Below are 19,463 nucleotides of genomic sequence, written 5' to 3' on the forward strand. Positions count from 1 at the left end.
GTCACTCCACAAGTTTTCTATTGGATTAAGATCCGGGGATTGGGCTGGCCACTCCATAACGTCAATCTTGTTGGTCTGGAACCAAGATGTTGCACGTTTACTGGTGTGTTTGGGGTCGTTGTCTTGTTGGAACCCCCATTTCAAGGGCATTTCCTCTTCAGCATAAGGCAGCATGACCTCTTCAAGTATTCATGATGTATTCAAACTGATCCACGATCCCTGGTATGCGATAAATAGGCCCAACACCGTAGTATGAGAAACATCCCCATATCATGAATGTTGCACCACCATGCTTCACTGTCTTCACAGTGTACTGTGGCTTGAATTCAGTGTTTGGGGGTCGTCTGAAAAACTGTCTCCGGCCACTAGACCCAAAAAGAACAATCTTACTTTCATCAGTCCACATTTCTCTTTAGGCCAATCAATGTGCTCTTTGACAAATTGTAACCTCTTCAGCATGTCTTTTTTCAACAGTGGGACTTTGCGGGGGCTTCTTGCAGATAGCTTGGCTTCACATAGGCGTCTTCTAAGTGTAACAGTACTCACAGGTAACTTTAGATCTTCTTTCATCTTCCTGGAGCTGATTGTTGGCTGAGTCCTTGCCATTTTGGCTATTGCGATCATTTTAGCTGAGCAGCCTATCATTGTCTGCACTTATTTATATGTTTTCCCCTCTCCAATCAACTTTTTAATCAAGGTACGCTGTTCTTCTGAACAATGGAACGGCCCATTTTCCTCAGAATTTCAGAGAGAAATGCACTGTAACCAGCATGTACAACATTTGCTGCCTTCTTCTTTAAATAAGGGCAATAATTGCCACCTGTTCTTCAAAGAATGAATGACCTCACTAATAGAACTCCACACTGCTATTATTTTGAACATGCCCCTTTCAATTAGTGATTCAATTACACAGAATCAGCAGCATGCATGTCATGACTGTTGGGTCTGTTGGATTTCTATTACTCTACTACACCTGCTAGTAAATTATTTGCCATGTAGAAATATCATTTCTACCAAAAACAGTGATTGATCAGGTTAGTGATGTCTGACTGCTATTATTTTGAACACAACTGTACATATAGTAGCCATTGGCCATACTAGTTCCTAACATCCCACAAAGCAATAAGGGCAACCTATTTAGTGAAATCTTTACTGAACTGTTGAAAACAGTACATTCGTTTTTCCACAGTGCTCGTGTGCTAAAACAGAACATGCTGATAGGAGGAAAGAGCAGTATAATAGATAGATAGATAATAGATACAGTGAAGGAAATAAGTATTTGCTGCTGATTTTGAATGTTTGCCCACTCACAAAGACATGATCAGTCTAAAAATCGAATGGTAGGTGTATTGTAACACTGAGAGACAGAATAGCAGCACAAATTTCAAAGGAAAAGCATGTCTAACAAATTATGCACTGATTTCCATGTTCATGAGGGAAATAAGTATTTGATCCCCTATCATTCAGCAGGATTTCTGGCTACCAGGTGTTTTTCATACAGGTAACAAACTGAGATTAGAAGCAGTCTCTTAAAGGGAGTGCTGCTAATCTCATTTTGTTACCTGTATAAAAGACACCTGTCCACAGGAGAAATCAAACAATCAGATTCCAAACTCTCCACCATGGCAAAGACCAAAGAGCTGTCCAAGGATGTCAGGGACAAGATTGTAGACCTACACAAGGCTGGACTGGGCTACCAAACTATCACCAAGCAGTTTGGTGACAAGGTGACAACAGTTGGTGCAATCATTCGCAAATGGAAGAAACACAAAACAACTGTCAGTCTCCCTAGGTCTGGTGCACCATGCAAGATCTCACCTCGTGGAGTCTCAATGATCATGAGAACAGTGAGGAATCATCCCAGAACTACACATGAGGATCTTGTCAATGATCTCCAGGCAGCAGGGACCACAGTCACCAAGAAAACAATTGGTAACACATTACGCCGACAAGGACTGAAATCCTGCAGTGCCCGCAAGGTCCCTCTGCTCAAGAAAGCACATGTCCAGGCCCGACTGAAGTCTGCCACTGAGCATCTGAATGATGCAGAGGAGGACTGGTAGAAAGTGTTGTGGTCAGATGAGACCAAAATCCAGCTCTTTGGCATCAACTCAACTCGCCGTGTTTGGAGGAGGAGGAATGCTGCCTATGACCCCAAGAACACCATCCCAACTGTCAAACATGGTGATGGAAACATTCTGCTTTGTGGGTGTTTTTCTGCTAAGGGGACAGGACAACTGCACCGCATCAAAGGGATGATGGACGGGCAATGTACCATCAAATCTTGGGTGAGAACCTTCTTCTCTCAGCCAGGACATTGAAAATGGGTCATGGATGGTGTTCCAGCATGACAATGATCCAAAACACACGGCCAAGGCAACGAAGGAGTGGCTCAAGAAGAAGCACATTAAGGTCCTGGAATGGCCTAGCCAGTCTTCAGACCTTAATCTGATTGAAAATCTGTGGAGGGAGCTCAAAGTTTGAGTTGCCAGACGTCAGCCATCAAACCTTAATGACTTGGAGAGGATCTGCCAAGAGGAGTGGGCCAAAATCCCTCCTGAGATGTGTGCAAACCTGGTGTCCAACTACAGGAAACGTCTGACCTCTGTGATTGCCAACAAGGATTTGCCACCAAGTACTAAGTCATGTTTTGTGAAGGAGATCAAATACTTATTTCCATCATGAACATGTAAATCAGTGCATAATTTGTTATACACGTTTTTTATTTTGAATTTTTTTGTTTCTATTCTGTCTCTCAGTGTTACAATATATCTACCATTCGATTTTTAGACTTATCATTTCTTTGTGAGTGGGCAAACATTCAAAATCAGCAGGGGATCAAAGAAGCTTAATATTTACCAGTCCAGGGGTGGTGCGCTAAATCTTCACTCTCTTGAAGAGCTACAGGTGCTGCTGCTGGTATCTGACACTTCTGGATGTGTTGGGTAAGCATGACCCCCACTGGCCATGTGGTTCCAACCGGCCGACAGTGGAAGACACACTGAAATATCAGATATTCTGTAAGTAGCACCTGTAACTGTTTAAGAGCACCCCCTGATAATGGTCTGAAGTAGGAAGTATCTCAACTCAGGGTCACCAGCCCAAAATATTATTTGTCCTGGCCAAGGAGGCAAATGCCCCTATACTCAGTCCTCCCCTGATGCCCACAGCCTCCACTAATGACAAATTAATCCATCTTTATTTCCGTCCTAGGTGTCACAATGGCAACTTTTTAGGGCGAGGTTAATGAGATCACATTCATTTAAGCCTAAAACACATAATCAGAAAATCGTATGAAAAATACCACTTTCAAAGCGATCGTACAGTAATCTGATCGTTAGTACACAACTTTTGGTCGAAATTATTTGAAGGGACAAGCACAAAATATTTTCTTGTATGATACCAGATTTTACAATTTTCGTTTCATCAGTACAGTTTTTGACCGAAAATACAATACAATACAATACAATACATAACATCACTTCCGAATTTTCATTCTGTCGTGCAAGAATTTTTGTAACTTTAGTAACCTCTTCATTTTCGATATGAGTCTAGCATGAAAAGAAAAAAAAAACTATGATCATTCCAATATTCTCATCATGTGTACGGGGCTGTAGTGTCCACACTCTTGGAAGACCAGGAGAATGAATGCATTATATGCATATGATACAGGTTCTGGGTAAGAACCAGGATATGTAAGTATGCTTTCACTTGGGAAATATTTTTTCCAAAAAGTTTAAAGCTACATGGCCTTCTCTTCTCTGATGTACCTTCTGGGTTGAGTAAATGCAGGGTAAAGGGGCATGGCTGTACATCCCCTATAGCTATGAAGGAATGTTTGGGAAACATGCTTTTCCACCTGCTTGCATAGAAGAGGTCAAGAAATTATGGTGAGCTTCATTGATTAGGGCACAGGTGTCAAACACAAGGCCTGAGGGCTGAATCTGGCACTCCAAGCCATTTCATGTGGCCCTTGCACCTCTCCTGCAGGTACCCCCTTGTCTCCGCCCCACCTTGTCTCAGCAGTCCCCAGCAAAGAGGAGAATAGAACAAATCTTCCAAATCCTCCTCATCCCCACACCTACTCATCTCTTCCTCCCTTGGTCTCAGCATTCAGCAGACTCTTGTAACTGACTCCACTCCTCTGGTCCTCCTCCAGACCCTGCACTTTCTGCTTTCCAGCTCTGCCCCCAAAGGGGGTGCACGGTGATGTTAGGGAGGGTGTGGGATTCTTGACATCTGATGTAATGGGGGGTGGGGTGCTCTGGACATCTAGTCTTACAGATACAACCAACCCTTTGAGGGCAACCATAATGCTGATCTGGCCCGCGGTGAAATGGAGTTTGACATCCCTGGATTAGGGGGATCACAGCAGTGATGAAACTGCCAGGGAATTGGAAAGATACAGTAGTTATACCATTTAGGGGTGTAAAGTTAATAGATATTTTGTGATCACATTTTTTGGATACATCATAATAGATGCACTAAGCACCGTGTTTTTGGTGTGGTTATCATTGTTTTAGAATATTGTGATGTATTTGTATTAAAACTTCATGGATTTGTTAATAGGTTGTAGAGTCGCCCAAGACCAATGACAAAGCCAAAGTTACAGATGTGACAATCTAGAAACCTCACTATTTCCAGTAACGTGAGAAGTACAACTCTTGTAAAAAGTCAGATATTTTTAACCCTGAGATTCCAAAGGTAACAATTTATTTTAGTTAAGAAAATAGCCATAGAAATTCAGTAAGCAACACAAAGGTTGGAATACAGTGTACAAGTTTGTTTGTCTTACAAGAGCTTTGCATTCCAAATGAATTCCCAGGGTTCCTCTTTACTTCCATTGCTGTGAGTAGATGACAAGGGGTTGTCTGTGTAGACATGTGCGGTTTGTTCTAAATTGAATCCGGACGAATATTTTGTTATTTGGAAATTCGGATTACAATAGTAACGAATCCGAAATAACAAAACAAAATGTGGATTAGAATCAAATTTGACTCAAATTTGAATATGAAAAGAATAGAATAAAACATAAAAGAACAGAAAATTAAAGAATATAATATAATAGAAAAAAATAAACTAATATAAAAGAATAGAAAAACAATGGAATAGAATAGAATAGAAAAGAATAGAATAGAAAAAACAACATATCTGCTTGCTTCGCTGACAGGCTGTCAGGCAGTAACTCTGCACTTCTCTGTGAACAGCAAAAAGCCTGTGCAAAGAGGCTGAGCTATTCATGGGTATGATGAGTGGGCAGAAGTCCAACCTCTTTCTAACAACAATCTAGAGACACTACATGAAGACACCTTTACACCTCAGTACCAAGAGATCTTTGCTTTGAGCATTTACCCCAGCTTATTATCTTCATTGAATTACCATTGCTCACTACTGTACTAGGGCCCCACCACTGCTAGCAGAAGACAGTGGCTACTATTACATCAGGAACTTTAAAAATCTCAGGACTCAAGTTGCTGTTTCTAATTAAAAGGATCTCTTTACATCTGAGCCATTGCTATTCAAATTAGGGTGTCTATACCCATTTATGCCAGAATATATAAATATATATATATATTTACATAATTCTTTGCATTCCCTCATTCATATTTATTACTGGTACTTATATAGCACCATCAATGTATGCAGCGCTTTACATACAGTATATTGTACATTCACATCAGTCTCTAACCCTTATAGAGCGTACAATCTAAGGTCCCTAACTCACAATCATAAATACACATACTAGGGCCAATTTAGACAGGAGCTAATTAACCTACTAGCATGTGTTTGGAGTGTGGGAGGAAACCGGACTACCTGGAGGAAACCAACACAGGCACAGGGAGAACATGTAAACTCCAGGTGGCCCAGAGGGAGCTGATAAGTCAGCAAGCCTTTTCTTCCCCCTCCTGCTGCTGGTGTTGCAATTACATAGTTACAACGTAACCGTATAACCTGTTAACAGTTGCTATTTGATTATTCCCATTTTATCAGTGTTTTGCATGTATGTGGTAACTGGGGAAGTGCCTCCTAAACCTTCATTCTGTAGACTATTCTTTTTAATGAGCCTAATATAGAGGTGTTACTAAAGAATCATGTCTCTTGCATTATTATTTCATACTGTTGAAATATGTCTGAACCCAGAGTGTCAGAGGTGTTGGGAGGCTTACAAGGTCAGGGCAACCACTGGGGACAAGCATTATCAAGGGGCCCCTGCAGGGGTAGCACTACACATATAACAATAACCTTTTAGTTACTAAACAAAATGGCTGAGAATCTACTCACCATCTTCTATGGTATAACATCTTGGCTTCCTGAACAGAGAAAAGATGCACGGCCATTGTTCCTTTGCTGGCAATTACGATTCTGCAGCCTTTCAGCAAGCTAGGGAGTGAGATCCAGGAGTCAAGGTGCTGCCAATGGCAGAATCACCAGTGTGACAAGGCCCTAAAGGTTGCCATACACTTATAGATTTTTTTTCATTCAGCCTGCATGGCTGAATTCTAGTTTCATATCAATGAGAGGTCATTAAATGACTTTAACATGCATTCTGTCCATATAGGACATAGTACATGTATTACTTAGGAACACTGGATAACCAACTTCCCCTTTTTGAGCAATTTCCACAGACAAGCTGTCATGTACCTGGTTGGGGAGCATGACGTAAAAAGAAGGTGTCCTCTTATGACTCCCGCTCGGAGCCCCTAATAGTGGGAACAGAGAGCGCAGGGCCAGGAGTGGCACGAGTGACGGGTGGATCTGGAGCTGGCGGCAGGTAGCTGGAGACCCAGGAGATCCGGATGTAGGCCAGGTGCGGATGCAGGAACATAGGTGCAGCAGCAGGCAGGTATGGCGGCACTCAGGATGCAAACTGGAACTGGACACCAGAGCATGGATGCAGTAGCAGGCAGGTATGGCGGTGACCAGGATGCAGGCCAGGTGCAGGACCTCGGGTGCAGCGGCTGGTAAGTATGGCAAATGTCAGGATGCAAGCCAGATGCAGGATCGTGGGTGCAGCGGCAGGTAAATATGGCAGCCATCAGGATGTGATCCAGGTACAGGTGCAGGTAAGTAGATGCAGCAGACAAGGCGGGTCAGTATCAAGCGGACAGATAAAGTACAAGGGAACAGGCAAGCGGATTGTCAGGGATAGCCAAGGTCAGTGCAGGCGGAGCTCTTTCTTAGTCAGGCAAATCAGAATACAGGCAACAGAATCAGGTAATATGTGCAGGAACATTGTAGACCAGAAGGCATTGATTTTACTGTTCTGCAGGTTTAAATAGCCCTCCTGGCGTGATGTGTACGCTTACTGTGCATGTGCAAGTTTCCACGCTACTGCGCATGTGCGCCCGCACGCTCCCATGCCTGCGCACTCGCATCGCCACGGCCTGAGGGGATCCATCACCGTCGCATGGCTTCACGGCGACAGGATCCCTGACACAAGCAACGGCAAGAGGAATGCAGCGGGAGCGAGGCATGTCACACTCTGCATTCTTCTTGCTGTTGCTTGTCACAGGAAAGTGCTCATAACTAAGACAACCTGCAGCTAGTGTGTTAGTTCAATATCTATCTATCTATCTATCTATCTATCTATCTATCTTTATTATCTAGTAGCAATTTTGGAAAACCAGGAAACTCCGGACATGGACTTGAGGAAAACAAGTTATTTATTAAAACAGCGCTCAGTGACCCAGCCAGACTCATGCCTGCAAAGCTGAGTGAGTTGTATCCACTTCTTACAAGTGTACTGTATATACCAAAGATTACGCCACAATGCATATATCCCCTCTCTCACTTTCTATACATTCAAAAGACTTTCTAATCTTTGCAGAATACAACCTTGAATAGCAACTGCAGAAAAGGGTACTAGCTACAGGCTGGTACACATTACTCCACAGTAAATAAGGGAGGAGGAGAGTGAGCTGAAAACTTTGCTTTTGAAAACACAGGCTTCTAGAAGTGTTAACGTTTAATGGGGAACTCAGCCATATCTGGGTGCTGCCACAATTACACACAATATACTACACCCTCCTGCCACATCCAGTCCAACAACAGCTATGAAGAACTTTAATTGTGAGGTCTTACCTGCCCCCCTCCCCTGTGCCATGGCAGATCTGACAACATTTTTAAAGGAGAAGGCTGATTCATAGCTGCAGCTGTTCTTGGCTGTGAGCACTTTCTGCAGACAAGCAACGGCAAGAGGAATGCAGAGCATGACACTCCCCTCCCTCTGCATTGCTCTTGCCATTGCTTGTCTGTGGAAAGTGCTCACAGCCAAGACAAGCTGCAGCTGTGAATCAGCCATCTCCTTTAGCCCTGGTTCACACTGATGCAGTGTGGAATTCGCAGCATTTTCTGTGCAAATCCCGCACCGCATCAGAATCACACCTCGTTCATGTGAAACTCTGCAGGTGTGTATGTTAAGTCCGTAAAACATGGTGCGATGTGCAGAATCGGATCGTATAGGTATGAATACCCATATGATCCGATTCTAGTGCGGACCTTAAAAAGTGTCCTGCACCTTTTTGGTGCGGGTGCGTTGCAATGATGTATGGCTCCAATTGCACCGCACACAAATCGCATGTGATTTTCACATCCGGTTATGCGATATACCACATCGCATATATGTGAACCCAGGCTGAAAACTGTTGTCAGATCTGCCATGGCATGGGGGGGTGGGGGGGCAGCTTGGACCTCATAATTAAAGTTAAAAAGAACTTAGAAATATGTACAGTGGATATAAAATGTCTACACACCCCTGTTAAAATGTCAGGTTTCTGTGATGTAAACAAATGAGACAAAGATAACTCATTTCAAAACTTTTTCCATCTTTAATGTGACCTATGAACTGTACAACTCAATTAAAAAACAAACTAAAATCTTTTGGGGGGAGGAGTAAACATAAAAAACTAAAATAATGTGGTTGCATAAGTGTGCACACCCTCTTATAACTGGGGATGTAGCTGTGTTCATAGTTAAGCAATCACATTCAAAATCATGTTAAATAGGAGTCAGTACACACCTGCCATCATTTAAAGTGCCTCTGATTATTATTATTATTATTATTATACAGTATTTATAAAGCGCCAATAGTTCGCTCAGCGCTGTACATTATAAAGGGGGACAGAACATGTGACAGAACAATACCAATACAATGCAAAACATGAGGGTATCGAGGGCCCTGCTCTTTCAAGCTTACAATCTAGGAGGGAGGGGATGGTGGCACAGGAGGAGATAGCTGTGGGGGATGGAGTGGTAGGAAGAGTGGAGGAGGTCGGCAAGTTAGCAGGGGGCAGGGTAGGCTTCCCTGAAGAGATGGGTTTTCAGGGTGCGCCTAAAGGAGAGGAGAGTAGGTGATAATCTGATGGGTTGGGGCAGGGAGTTCCAGAGGATGGGTGACACCCTGGAGAAGTCCTGGAGGCGGGCATGGGAGGAGGAGACCAGGGAACTAGAGAGAAGGAGGTCTTGTGAGGAGCGGAGTGTGCGTGTTGGGCGGTACTTGGATATTAGGTCAGAGATGTAGTTCGGGGCAGTATGGTGGACAGCTTTGTACGTCAGCGTTAGGATTTTGAATTTGATCCGTTGGGCAATCGGAAGCCAGTGGAGGGATTGGCAGAGGGGGGTGGCGGAAACGGAGCGGTTGGAAAGGTGAATGAGTCTGGCAGCCGTATTCAGGATGGACTGAAGCGGGGATAGCCAGCGGCGAGGCAGGCCAGTGAGGAGGGAGTTGCAGTAGTCGAGTCGTGATATGATGAGGGAGTGGATGAGCTGTTTAGTGGTTTCTGGAGTTAGGAACGTGCGGATTTTGGCGATGTTGCGGAGGTGGAGTCTGCACGAGTTTGTTAAAGAGTGGACTTGGGGCTGGAAGGATAGGTTGGAGTCCAAAATGACACCAAGTACTCTGGCCTGCGGGGCGGGATTGATGGTGGCGTTGTTGGACATGATGGAGAAGTCAATGGGGGGTGGTGTCCGGGCTGGAGGGAAGACAAGAAACTCGGTTTTGGAGAGGTTCAGTTTAAGGAAGTGGAGCGACATCCAGTCTATGTCGCTCAGTAGGTGTGTGATTCGGGTGGAGACCGAGGGGGTGAGGTGGGGGGTTGAGAGATAGATTTGTGTGTCGTCGGCATAGAGGTGGTAGTTGAAGCCGTGAGAGTGTATGAGTTGGCCAAGGGAGGAGGTGTAGATGGAGAAGAGAAGGGGCCCGAGGACAGAGCCTTGAGGGACCCCAACAGAGAGGGGGAGTGAGAGGGAGGTGGTGGCATTATAGGTAACGCTGAAAGAGCGTTGTGACAGGTAGGATGAGAGCCAGGAGAGAGCAGAATCTCTGAGGCCGAGGGAGTGTAGTTTTTTGAGGAGGAGGGGGTGGTCGACTGTGTCGAAGGCCGCAGAGAGGTCAAGGAGTAGGAGCACTGAATAGTGGCCATTAGCTTTGGCGGTTAGCAGGTCGTTGGAGAGTTTGAGTAAGGCAGTTTCGGTGGAGTGTAGGGGACGGAAGCCGGACTGTAGGGGATCGAGGAGGTTGTTGTCGTTGAGGTGAGAGCATAGGCGGGTGTAGACTAGGCGCTCAAGGAGTTTAGATGTAAATGGGAGCAGGGAGATGGGTCTGAGGTTGTTCGGGTCATTGGGGTCCAGGGAGGGCTTTTTAAGTATGGGGGTGATGTGTGCATGTTTCAGAGGGGAAGGGAAAGTGCCGGAGGAGAGGGAGAGATTGAAGATGTAAGTGAGGGAGCGTAGGATGGAGGGGGAGGGAGGTTGTAGGAGTTGTGAGGGGATAGGGTCAAGGGGGCAGGTGGTGAGGCGGGCATCAGAGAGGATCTTGGAGACTTCTTCGATGGTAGTAAGGTCAAAGGTGCGGAGTGTTGGGGGAGCTTCAGTATGAGGAATGTAGGGTGGGGTGGGAGAGGAGGTCAGAGCAGTGGTGGGGCCGTGGGAGAGGGGTGTAGAGGGGGTAGCTGAGTGAGGGGGAAGGGGGTTGGAGGGAGTTTGAGCAGCGACGAAGTCCCTGTGGGTTATGTCGAGGGGGAGGGGGGATGAGGGGGTAGCTGTGTGAGAGGGGACGGGTTGAGAAGGCGTGTGAGTTGCGGCAATGTCCTTGCGAATTGTGTCAATCTTGTTTTTGAAGTGATTGGCAATCTCAAGGGCAGTGAGTGAGGTGCTGGGTGGAGGTGGGGGTGGCGAGAGTAGAGAGTTGAAGGTGGAGAAGAGTCGGCGAGGATTGGAGGAGAGGGCCTTGATGAGGGTCAGGAAGTAGGCTTGTTTGGCAGTATGGAGGGAGGAGGTGTAGGTGTGGAAGGCAGATTTGTATCGGGTGAAGGCTTGTTGGGATTTGGTTTTGCGCCATAGTCGCTCCAGGGCACGACTGTGTCGTTTGAGGGTTTTGGTGTGATCAGTCTGCCAGGGCTGGAGCGGTCGGGGTCTGATGTTGCGTGTGGTTAAAGGCGCTAGTGAGTCAAGGGCTGTTGACAGCGCATTGTTGTAGGCGGTCATAGCCAAGTCGGGGCAGGACAGGGGGAGGATGCGGTCATGGAGTTGATCAACTGCGGAGTGGAGGGAGGCAGGGTTAAGGTTGCGGAGGTTACGGCTGGTAGTAGTGTGACATTTGGAGGGGTAGGCATTGGAGGATGAGGAGATAGAGAAGGTAATCAGGTTGTGGTCAGAGAGAGGGAAGGGGGTGTTAGTGAGGTTGTGGGGAGCGCAGCGGTTGGAGAAGACAAGATCAAGGATATTACCGTCGGAGTGGGTGGTGGATTGTATGCACTGTGCAAGTGCAAAGGAGGAGGTTAAGTGGAGGAGACGGGCTGTGTCCGGGTTGTCGAGGTTGACAGGGATGTTGAAATCCCCAAGGATGATAGTGGGTAGCTCAGAGGAGAGGAAGAAGGGTAGCCAGGAGGAGAAGTCTTCCAGGAAGCGGGGTATGGATCCAGGAGGCCGGTATATCACAGCAATCTTTAGGGGGGTTGGGGAGAATAGTCGGACGCAGTGGGCCTCGAAGGAGGAGAAGGATAGGGAGGGGGGGTTTGGGAGGACTCGGAAGGTGCTCAGCGGTGACAGGAGCAGGCCAACCCCACCACCTTTACGACCGTTGGGCCTGGGTGAGTGGGTCCAGGTGAGACCGCCGTAGGAGAGTGCAGCAGGGGAGGTAGAGTCAGTGGGCTGGATCCAGGTTTCTGTAATCGCCAGGAGGTTGAGGGAGCGGGAAACAAAGAGGTCGTGGATGGCGGTAAGCTTGTTGCACACCGATCGGGCGTTCAGGAGTGCACATGAAAACGGGGGGGAGATTTTAGGGAGCAGGGGGACAGATACTAAGTTGCGGGGGTTGCGGCAGGACGTGGAGGCGGGAGGGTTTTGTGCGGGTGAGGGAGGTGGTGGAGGGCCAGGATTCGGGGAGATGTCCCCCGCGGTTATGAGGAGGAGAAGGGTGAGAAAGGTGGCATGGGAGCGGGATGTGCAGGAGCGTGAGAAACTACTAGTGGAGGTGTTTGGGTCAGTGGGAGAGTGGAGTAATAGGAGGAGGTGGTAGGTGCCATAGAGGGGTGAGGGAAGCAGTGAGGGCACAATATACAAATGTTTGGGAGGAGCAGAGGGATATAGTGAATGGATTTTGGGAACAGAGGAGAGGAAAATGAGAAGGAGGAGTGGAAGAGGCATTTTGGGGAGGTGATGAAAGCAATAGTAGGGAGATGATAGCAATGAGGGGTAGATGTACAATTTTTTGGGGTGGAGCAGAGGGGTAAAGAAATGAGATTTGGGAACAGAGGATAGTAGTATGAAGAGGAGAAGAGGGGTGTATTATATAAAAGGTACACGGAGTGGGACTCAGGTATGTAAAAGATATTTCCCAGTGTGTTTCCTTGCAGTCTGTCCAGCATGCAGTAGAGTTTCTTGCTGTTGTTGTGTCTTCCTGCTGCTTAAGTTCTCCTGCTTTAGTTCAACTGCTGTGTTTAACTGCTCTGCACTCATTCAAAGCCGCACTCCATCATAAGCAGCACCCCCATCAGAGACTGTGCCCCCCATCAGAGATCTCCCCCATGAGCTGAACTAAATTTATAGGGAGATGCTCAAATGAGCATTCAACTCCGCCCCAATTAGAAGCTGATAAGGCTCACATGAATAAGGGGGGATGTTTCTTAGGAACCAGGCCACAGTCATAAACCTGAGTGCGCCTAGAGGTGAGGACAAGTCAACAGATACACAGATATAATTACAACATTTGTTGAGAATTTAACAGGAGTCAATGCGTTTGTCTGGTTAAGAGTGGAGGTAGCAGATAAATGCAGTTACCCAGAGAAGAACAGCAGGAGTCAATGCGTTTGTCTGGTTAAGAGTGGAGGTAGCAGATAAATGCAGTTACCCAGAGAAGAACAGCAGGAGTCAATGCGTTTGTCTGGTTAAGAGTGGAGGTAGCAGATAAATGCAGTTACCTGTGAAAGTAGAGAAGGCATAATTAAAGTGCTGTGTTTAACTGCTCTGCACTCATTCAAAGCCGCACTCCATCATAAGCAGCACCCCCATCAGAGACTGTGCCCCCCATCAGAGATCTCCCCCATGAGCTGAACTAAATTTATAGGGAGATGCTCAAATGAGCATTCAACTCCGCCCCAATTAGAAGCTGATAAGGCTCACATGAATAAGGGGGGATGTTTCTTAGGAACCAGGCCACAGTCATAAACCTGAGTGCGCCTAGAGGTGAGGACAAGTCAACAGATACACAGATATAATTACAACATTTGTTGAGAATTTAACAGGAGTCAATGCGTTTGTCTGGTTAAGAGTGGAGGTAGCAGATAAATGCAGTTACCCAGAGAAGAACAGCAGGAGTCAATGCGTTTGTCTGGTTAAGAGTGGAGGTAGCAGATAAATGCAGTTACCCAGAGAAGAACAGCAGGAGTCAATGCGTTTGTCTGGTTAAGAGTGGAGGTAGCAGATAAATGCAGTTACCTGTGAAAGTAGAGAAGGCATAATTAAAGTGCTGTGTTTAACTGCTCTGCACTCATTCAAAGCCGCACTCCATCATAAGCAGCACCCCCATCAGAGACTGTGCCCCCCATCAGAGATCTCCCCCATTAACCCCAAATAAAGTTCACCTGTTCTAGTAGGTCTTTGCTGACATTTTCTTAGTCGCATCCTACAGCAACAGCCATGGTCTGCAGAGAGCTTCCAAAGCATCAGAAGGATCTGAGTGTTAAAAAGTATCAGTCAGGAGAAGGGTACAAAAGAATTTTCAAGGCATTAGATATACCATGGAACACAGTGAAGACAGTCATAATTAGGTGAAGAAAATATGGCACAACAATGACATTACCAAGAACTGGATGTCCCTCCAAAATTGATGAAAAGTGCGAGAGGAAAACTGGTCTGGGAGGCTGCCAAGAGGCCTACAGCAGCATTAAAGGAGCTGCAAGAATATCCGGCAAGTACTGGCTGTGTGGTACATGTGACAACAATCTCCCGTATTCTTCCAATGTCTGGGCTATGGGGTAGAGTGGTAAGACGGAAGCCTTTTCTTATGAAGAAAAACATCCAAGTCTGGCTAAATTTAGCAAAAACACATCTGAAGTCTCCCAGAAGCATGTAGGAAAATGTGTTATGGTCTGATGAAACCAAGGATGAACTTTTTGGCCATAATTCCAAAAGATATGTTTGGCTCAAAAACAATACTGCACATCACCAAAACAACGCCATACCCACAGTGAAGCATGGTGGTGGCAGCATCATGCGTTGGGGCTGTTTTTCTTCAGCTGGAACTGGGACCTTAGTCAAGGTAGAGGGAATTATGAACAGTTCCAAATACCAGTCAATATTGGCACAAAACCTTAAGGCTTCTGCTAGAAAGCTGAACATGAAGAGGAACTGCATCTTTCAGCATGACAACGACCCAAAGCATAGATCCAAATCAACAAAGGAATGGCTTCACCAGAAGAAGATGAAAGTTTTCTAATGGCCCAGCCAGAGCCCAGACCTGAATCTGATGGAAAATCTGTGGGGTGATCTGAAGAGGTCTGTACACAGGAGATGACAGATGACAAATCTGACAGGTTTGGAGTGTTTTTGCAAGGAAGAGTGGGCAAATATTGCCAAGATGTACTGTACTGATAGACTCATACCCAAAAAGACAGAGTGCTGGAATCACATCAAAAGGTGCTTCAATAAAGATTAGTTTAAGGGTGTGCACACTTATGCAGCCATATTATTTTAGTTTTTTTTATTTTTGCTTCTCTTCACCTAAACAATTTCAGTTTGTTGTCCAATTGAGTTGTACAGTTTATATGTTACATTTAAAAGGTGGAAAAAGTTCTGAAATTAGTTATCGTTGTCTCATTTTTGTACATCACAAAAACCTGACATTTTAACAGGGGTGTGTGGACTTTTTATATCCACTGTACATGTACTTTGTCCCATAGAGGATAGAACTGCAAAATAACAATTATAATGATTGATCTCTTTTAAATAAATGTACAAAGATATGTGTGTGTGGGACACAAGCATCTGATACTCCTGGAAGTGTTAACTATACAAGACACTAACAGAGGCTGTGGGATAAAGGGGAGGTAGGAGACCCGGGCTGCCGGAGAGGTGCATATGTTACTTCTTCTCTTACAGGGATTCTTTGGCCCCATTTTCTAAGAACCTGACAGGGTCACTTCAAATGTTCAGATGCTTTGGCTTCTGTTACTGTTAGAATAAGTTTAGATTTTTCTTCTGTCTGCATATATTAATATGTATGAACACTGTAAAGAGAACAAATTGCTTACGAGGCTCTTTTTATTTTTTCTAAATGAATGAAAATGTGTTTCCTTTAACACTCAATATCATTCAAAAACAAGTAGAGCTCATCTTCTACTAAAGTCTCAAGTTTATTTGGTAATTGTTTAACTGTGGGAAAGAAATCTCATGTTTGGCTTTGATGTCAATACCCTGCACACATGAATCCTTTGGCAGACAAAGTTCGAAACTGGTTTTGTTTGCCACCGGCCTGGGTTTGACTTACTTTGCTTTTATTTAAAGATATCTTTGTTCGGACAGGTGGGCAAAATCTGATCTAACAATAGGCTCAGTTTTTTTAAACCCCCCCCCCAAAAATCCTTGCTGGAGCCAGCCAGTTTTGAACATACCAGCTGCCGGCCCGTATGAGTATTTGGAAGACTGCCAGACCAGCACACAGGGATTCTCAGTGACTCAGATATTGAGATATGAATGTGTTATATTTGTGAAAGAAGCTGGTTTTATTAATGGAAATACAGGCAGAATGCATTACAAATATACATTTCATTATTATATTCATATCTAGACTATAAATATTTGGCTGTTGCGATCATTACATTAAAGCTGATCTAAACACAAACAGGGTGACATTTGTTTGCTAAAGCACTGTGCATCATAAATAAATGTGTTTGCCCATCAAACACTGTTTTCACCTTTCTTTCCATCCTTATTTGAATTTCAATACTGGTAATCTCCTCCAACCTTTTTAGATATTTTCTGTTTACGTGTTAACTCTAGCATTGGCTGCACTTGGTTGCTCTGGACAGAATGGACTATGAGAAATTAATTATGCGCAGGGCCTGCATGACAGAGTGGAAGAGGAACCATGTGGGGAGGCAGACATTTTCAGGGGACCGCATGGAGCAAGGGCTCCTGGTGTAAAGTCACAGAGTCTCACTCTCTGTGCTGCTAGAGCCCATGGGCTGGGCTGGGAGTGTGTTAAAGAGGAATTGTTGCAGGAGGACAGTGTGCAAATCAAGGATTGTCCTGCCTGACACTCAGGATTACAGCCACTCAAGTGCATGTGTCTCTCAAAGTCTGGAGCTGCTGAAAGAGAGAGGATTTCTACTACTGTCTAATGCTATCTAGAGGACAATCCAGAAACAGTGAGTACTCTGTGATGAAAGGGGATTTTGATATTGCTGCACTTGCTGTTCATCTCTGGAGAATGGTCATGAGAAAGCCTGCTCTCTAATTCTCAGAGTGACACAGATCTTGGAAAGCCCAAGCTGCTGAGAATTAGCTATTCCTGCTGCTGATTGATGAGAGAACTCTGTCTCTGTATATTACTGGTTTGTCTCCTCAAGACTTGTGCTGTGGCTGAAGAGTGTGTTTAGTTCCAAGTCCCCACAGAAGCTTGCTGCTTTGAATATACTGAGCAAGTGTCAGTGTATCAGGATTTCACCTGTATGGTAAAGATTTGTTGAAGTGTTGTTTTTTTCTATTGCAATGTTCACTGGAAGATTCTGCTTAAAGGAGACTGTGCTATCCTGCTACCCCTGGATTACAAATACTCTCCCATGCAGAGAGTGAGCGCTCTTCCATTGATTAAAGGGCCCCAACGTTGAGAGACTTTAAGTTTCAGCCCACTGGCCAGTGGTTAGGTAGGACATTTCTGCTCTAGATAGTACTGCTATAGCAAATGTCAATAAGCTGCTAAATCTCATTAACAGTTATTGTTTCATGTGTCAATGTCACTCTCATATGTCACCCTAGTCAGTGTGATACTAGTCAGTTTTTGGAGAATTTGGCGAGTGAATTGTGACTTCTTACTAACTGTGTTTTGCAAAGTAATATCTGTGTTTTATGTACATTACCTGTGTTAAATCAGCTAGTTCTTTTTCAGGGTTTGTCTTCTTCAATAAAACCCATATAAAATATTCTCAGAGTGTCGAAGTGTTCTGGGTATTATCGGAGGTGTCACCAGACTCAGGTGGGAGCTGAACCTATATATCTAGCCAAGCATCACCCAAGGGTGTGCTACATATATATATATATATACATATATATATATATATATATAGAAATATAGTGCCACAGACACAATTGTTTGGTTGATGATGTTATAAAGGATTTCTATCTAATTGCTAATGTGATGTTAAATCAATTATTTATTGTTATTTTTGGTTATGTTTGTTTTAATAAAAAGCCTTTCAGCTATTTAATTCCAGGTCTAAGTGTGTATTATTTGGAGGGCACATGAGGACTGTAAGGTTTAGGGATGGTAGGTTGGTAATCTCTGACCTACCCTAGTCATGGCTTTCCAATGATGAGGACAATGGAGCATGCCTTCACAATGTGGGTCAGCGCAGCTGCTTGCACTCTTTCTCAGAGATGCATATGACATCGTGAAAACATAGGAGCACAACTGGAGACAGTTGTCACCTCATAAAAAAATGTATACTTCAAAACTTTTGACTTTCATAAAGAGGTACAGCCTGGAAAAGGGATAAGGCAACCACCGTCCTGGCATCAGTTTAATAGTTCCTTTAGCAGGGACGATACACCCAGAGGCAATCATGTAGCCATTGTGATTGGCTGTCACAGTGGTCACATGATGGGGAGCCATTCCTGCAAACTACTGATTGTTAGTGGGGACTGACAGGTGTCTTTGACAGCTCAGTCTCTGTGCTAGGAGCATGCAGTGAGTGCACTCTCAGTACAGAAACATTAGCCGCCCAGTGACTCATATATGGAGCACATGGGTGTTAAAGCCCACCCATTAGCCACCATACATATGTGTTACATAGGAAGCAACAGGTTAAATAGTGTCACAGTATACAATGGACAATTTTTTCACAGTCATTTTACCAGACTACTTAATAGCCAACAACTTTCAAAACAACAAATACTTTGGTTAAGAGTATATAACATACAGCATGGCACAAAATTGCAGCAGTTGAGATTATGTAACATACCGTAGTTCCCCTTACATTACTTGTCAGTGGTAGGGGAAAAGATGCCCTTGCATAGGTTGTCAGTGGGAGAAAGATAAAAAATGCCATGCTGTTATGGCCATTGGGAGAAAAAAAATGCCTGGCATTATTGGTCAGTTGGAAAAAGACAAAATGCTCCACTGTTAGTGGCCAGTGGAAGAAAAGTACCTGGCATTACTGATCTGTAGCCCAGCCAGCAGGGCTACTGTAATGCAGCCACATGGTCAGAGGCTTTAATAGGACCACCCACAGTTCTGTCATCTCTCCCCCTTCTCAAATGCAACTACACTGTGGAGCTGGGCTAGGAGAGAGGAGACAGAGAAAGACTCTGAATAGCTGGAGCCATTGTGACCAGAGCCCTGCCCACCACCCAGCAGGAGGGAGGAAGAAACTGTGGTTGGCTGCAGCTACAGCCCAGGAGCAAAATTACATTGGTATATTACCCCAGCAGCACCAAATGGGGGCTTATGGGGGATGTAATACCCCAGGAGAGTGGAGCCTGATAAGGGCAGAGACTGAATGGAACTAATGGAAGTCCTAGGGTAGAGAGCTAGAGAGAAAATATGTGACTGGAAAGCCCCCTGGAGAGACTTATTAGCTCGCTTGAAAAAAATCTTTGAGGTGAATTGGGCAAAAACAAAGGCGCTCAATGTTAAAGTGGTAGTAAAGTCTGTTTTTTTACTTGTACCTTCAGGTAAGCCTATAATAAGGCTTACCTGTAGATACTGTAAATATCTCCTAAACATGCACCATTTATGAGATATTTAC

The sequence above is a fragment of the Staurois parvus genome, unplaced genomic scaffold, assembly GCF_062004578.1.
Source record: "Staurois parvus isolate SC_StPar_1 unplaced genomic scaffold, SC_StPar_1.0 ptg000426l, whole genome shotgun sequence".
Lineage (NCBI taxonomy): Eukaryota > Metazoa > Chordata > Amphibia > Anura > Ranidae > Staurois > Staurois parvus.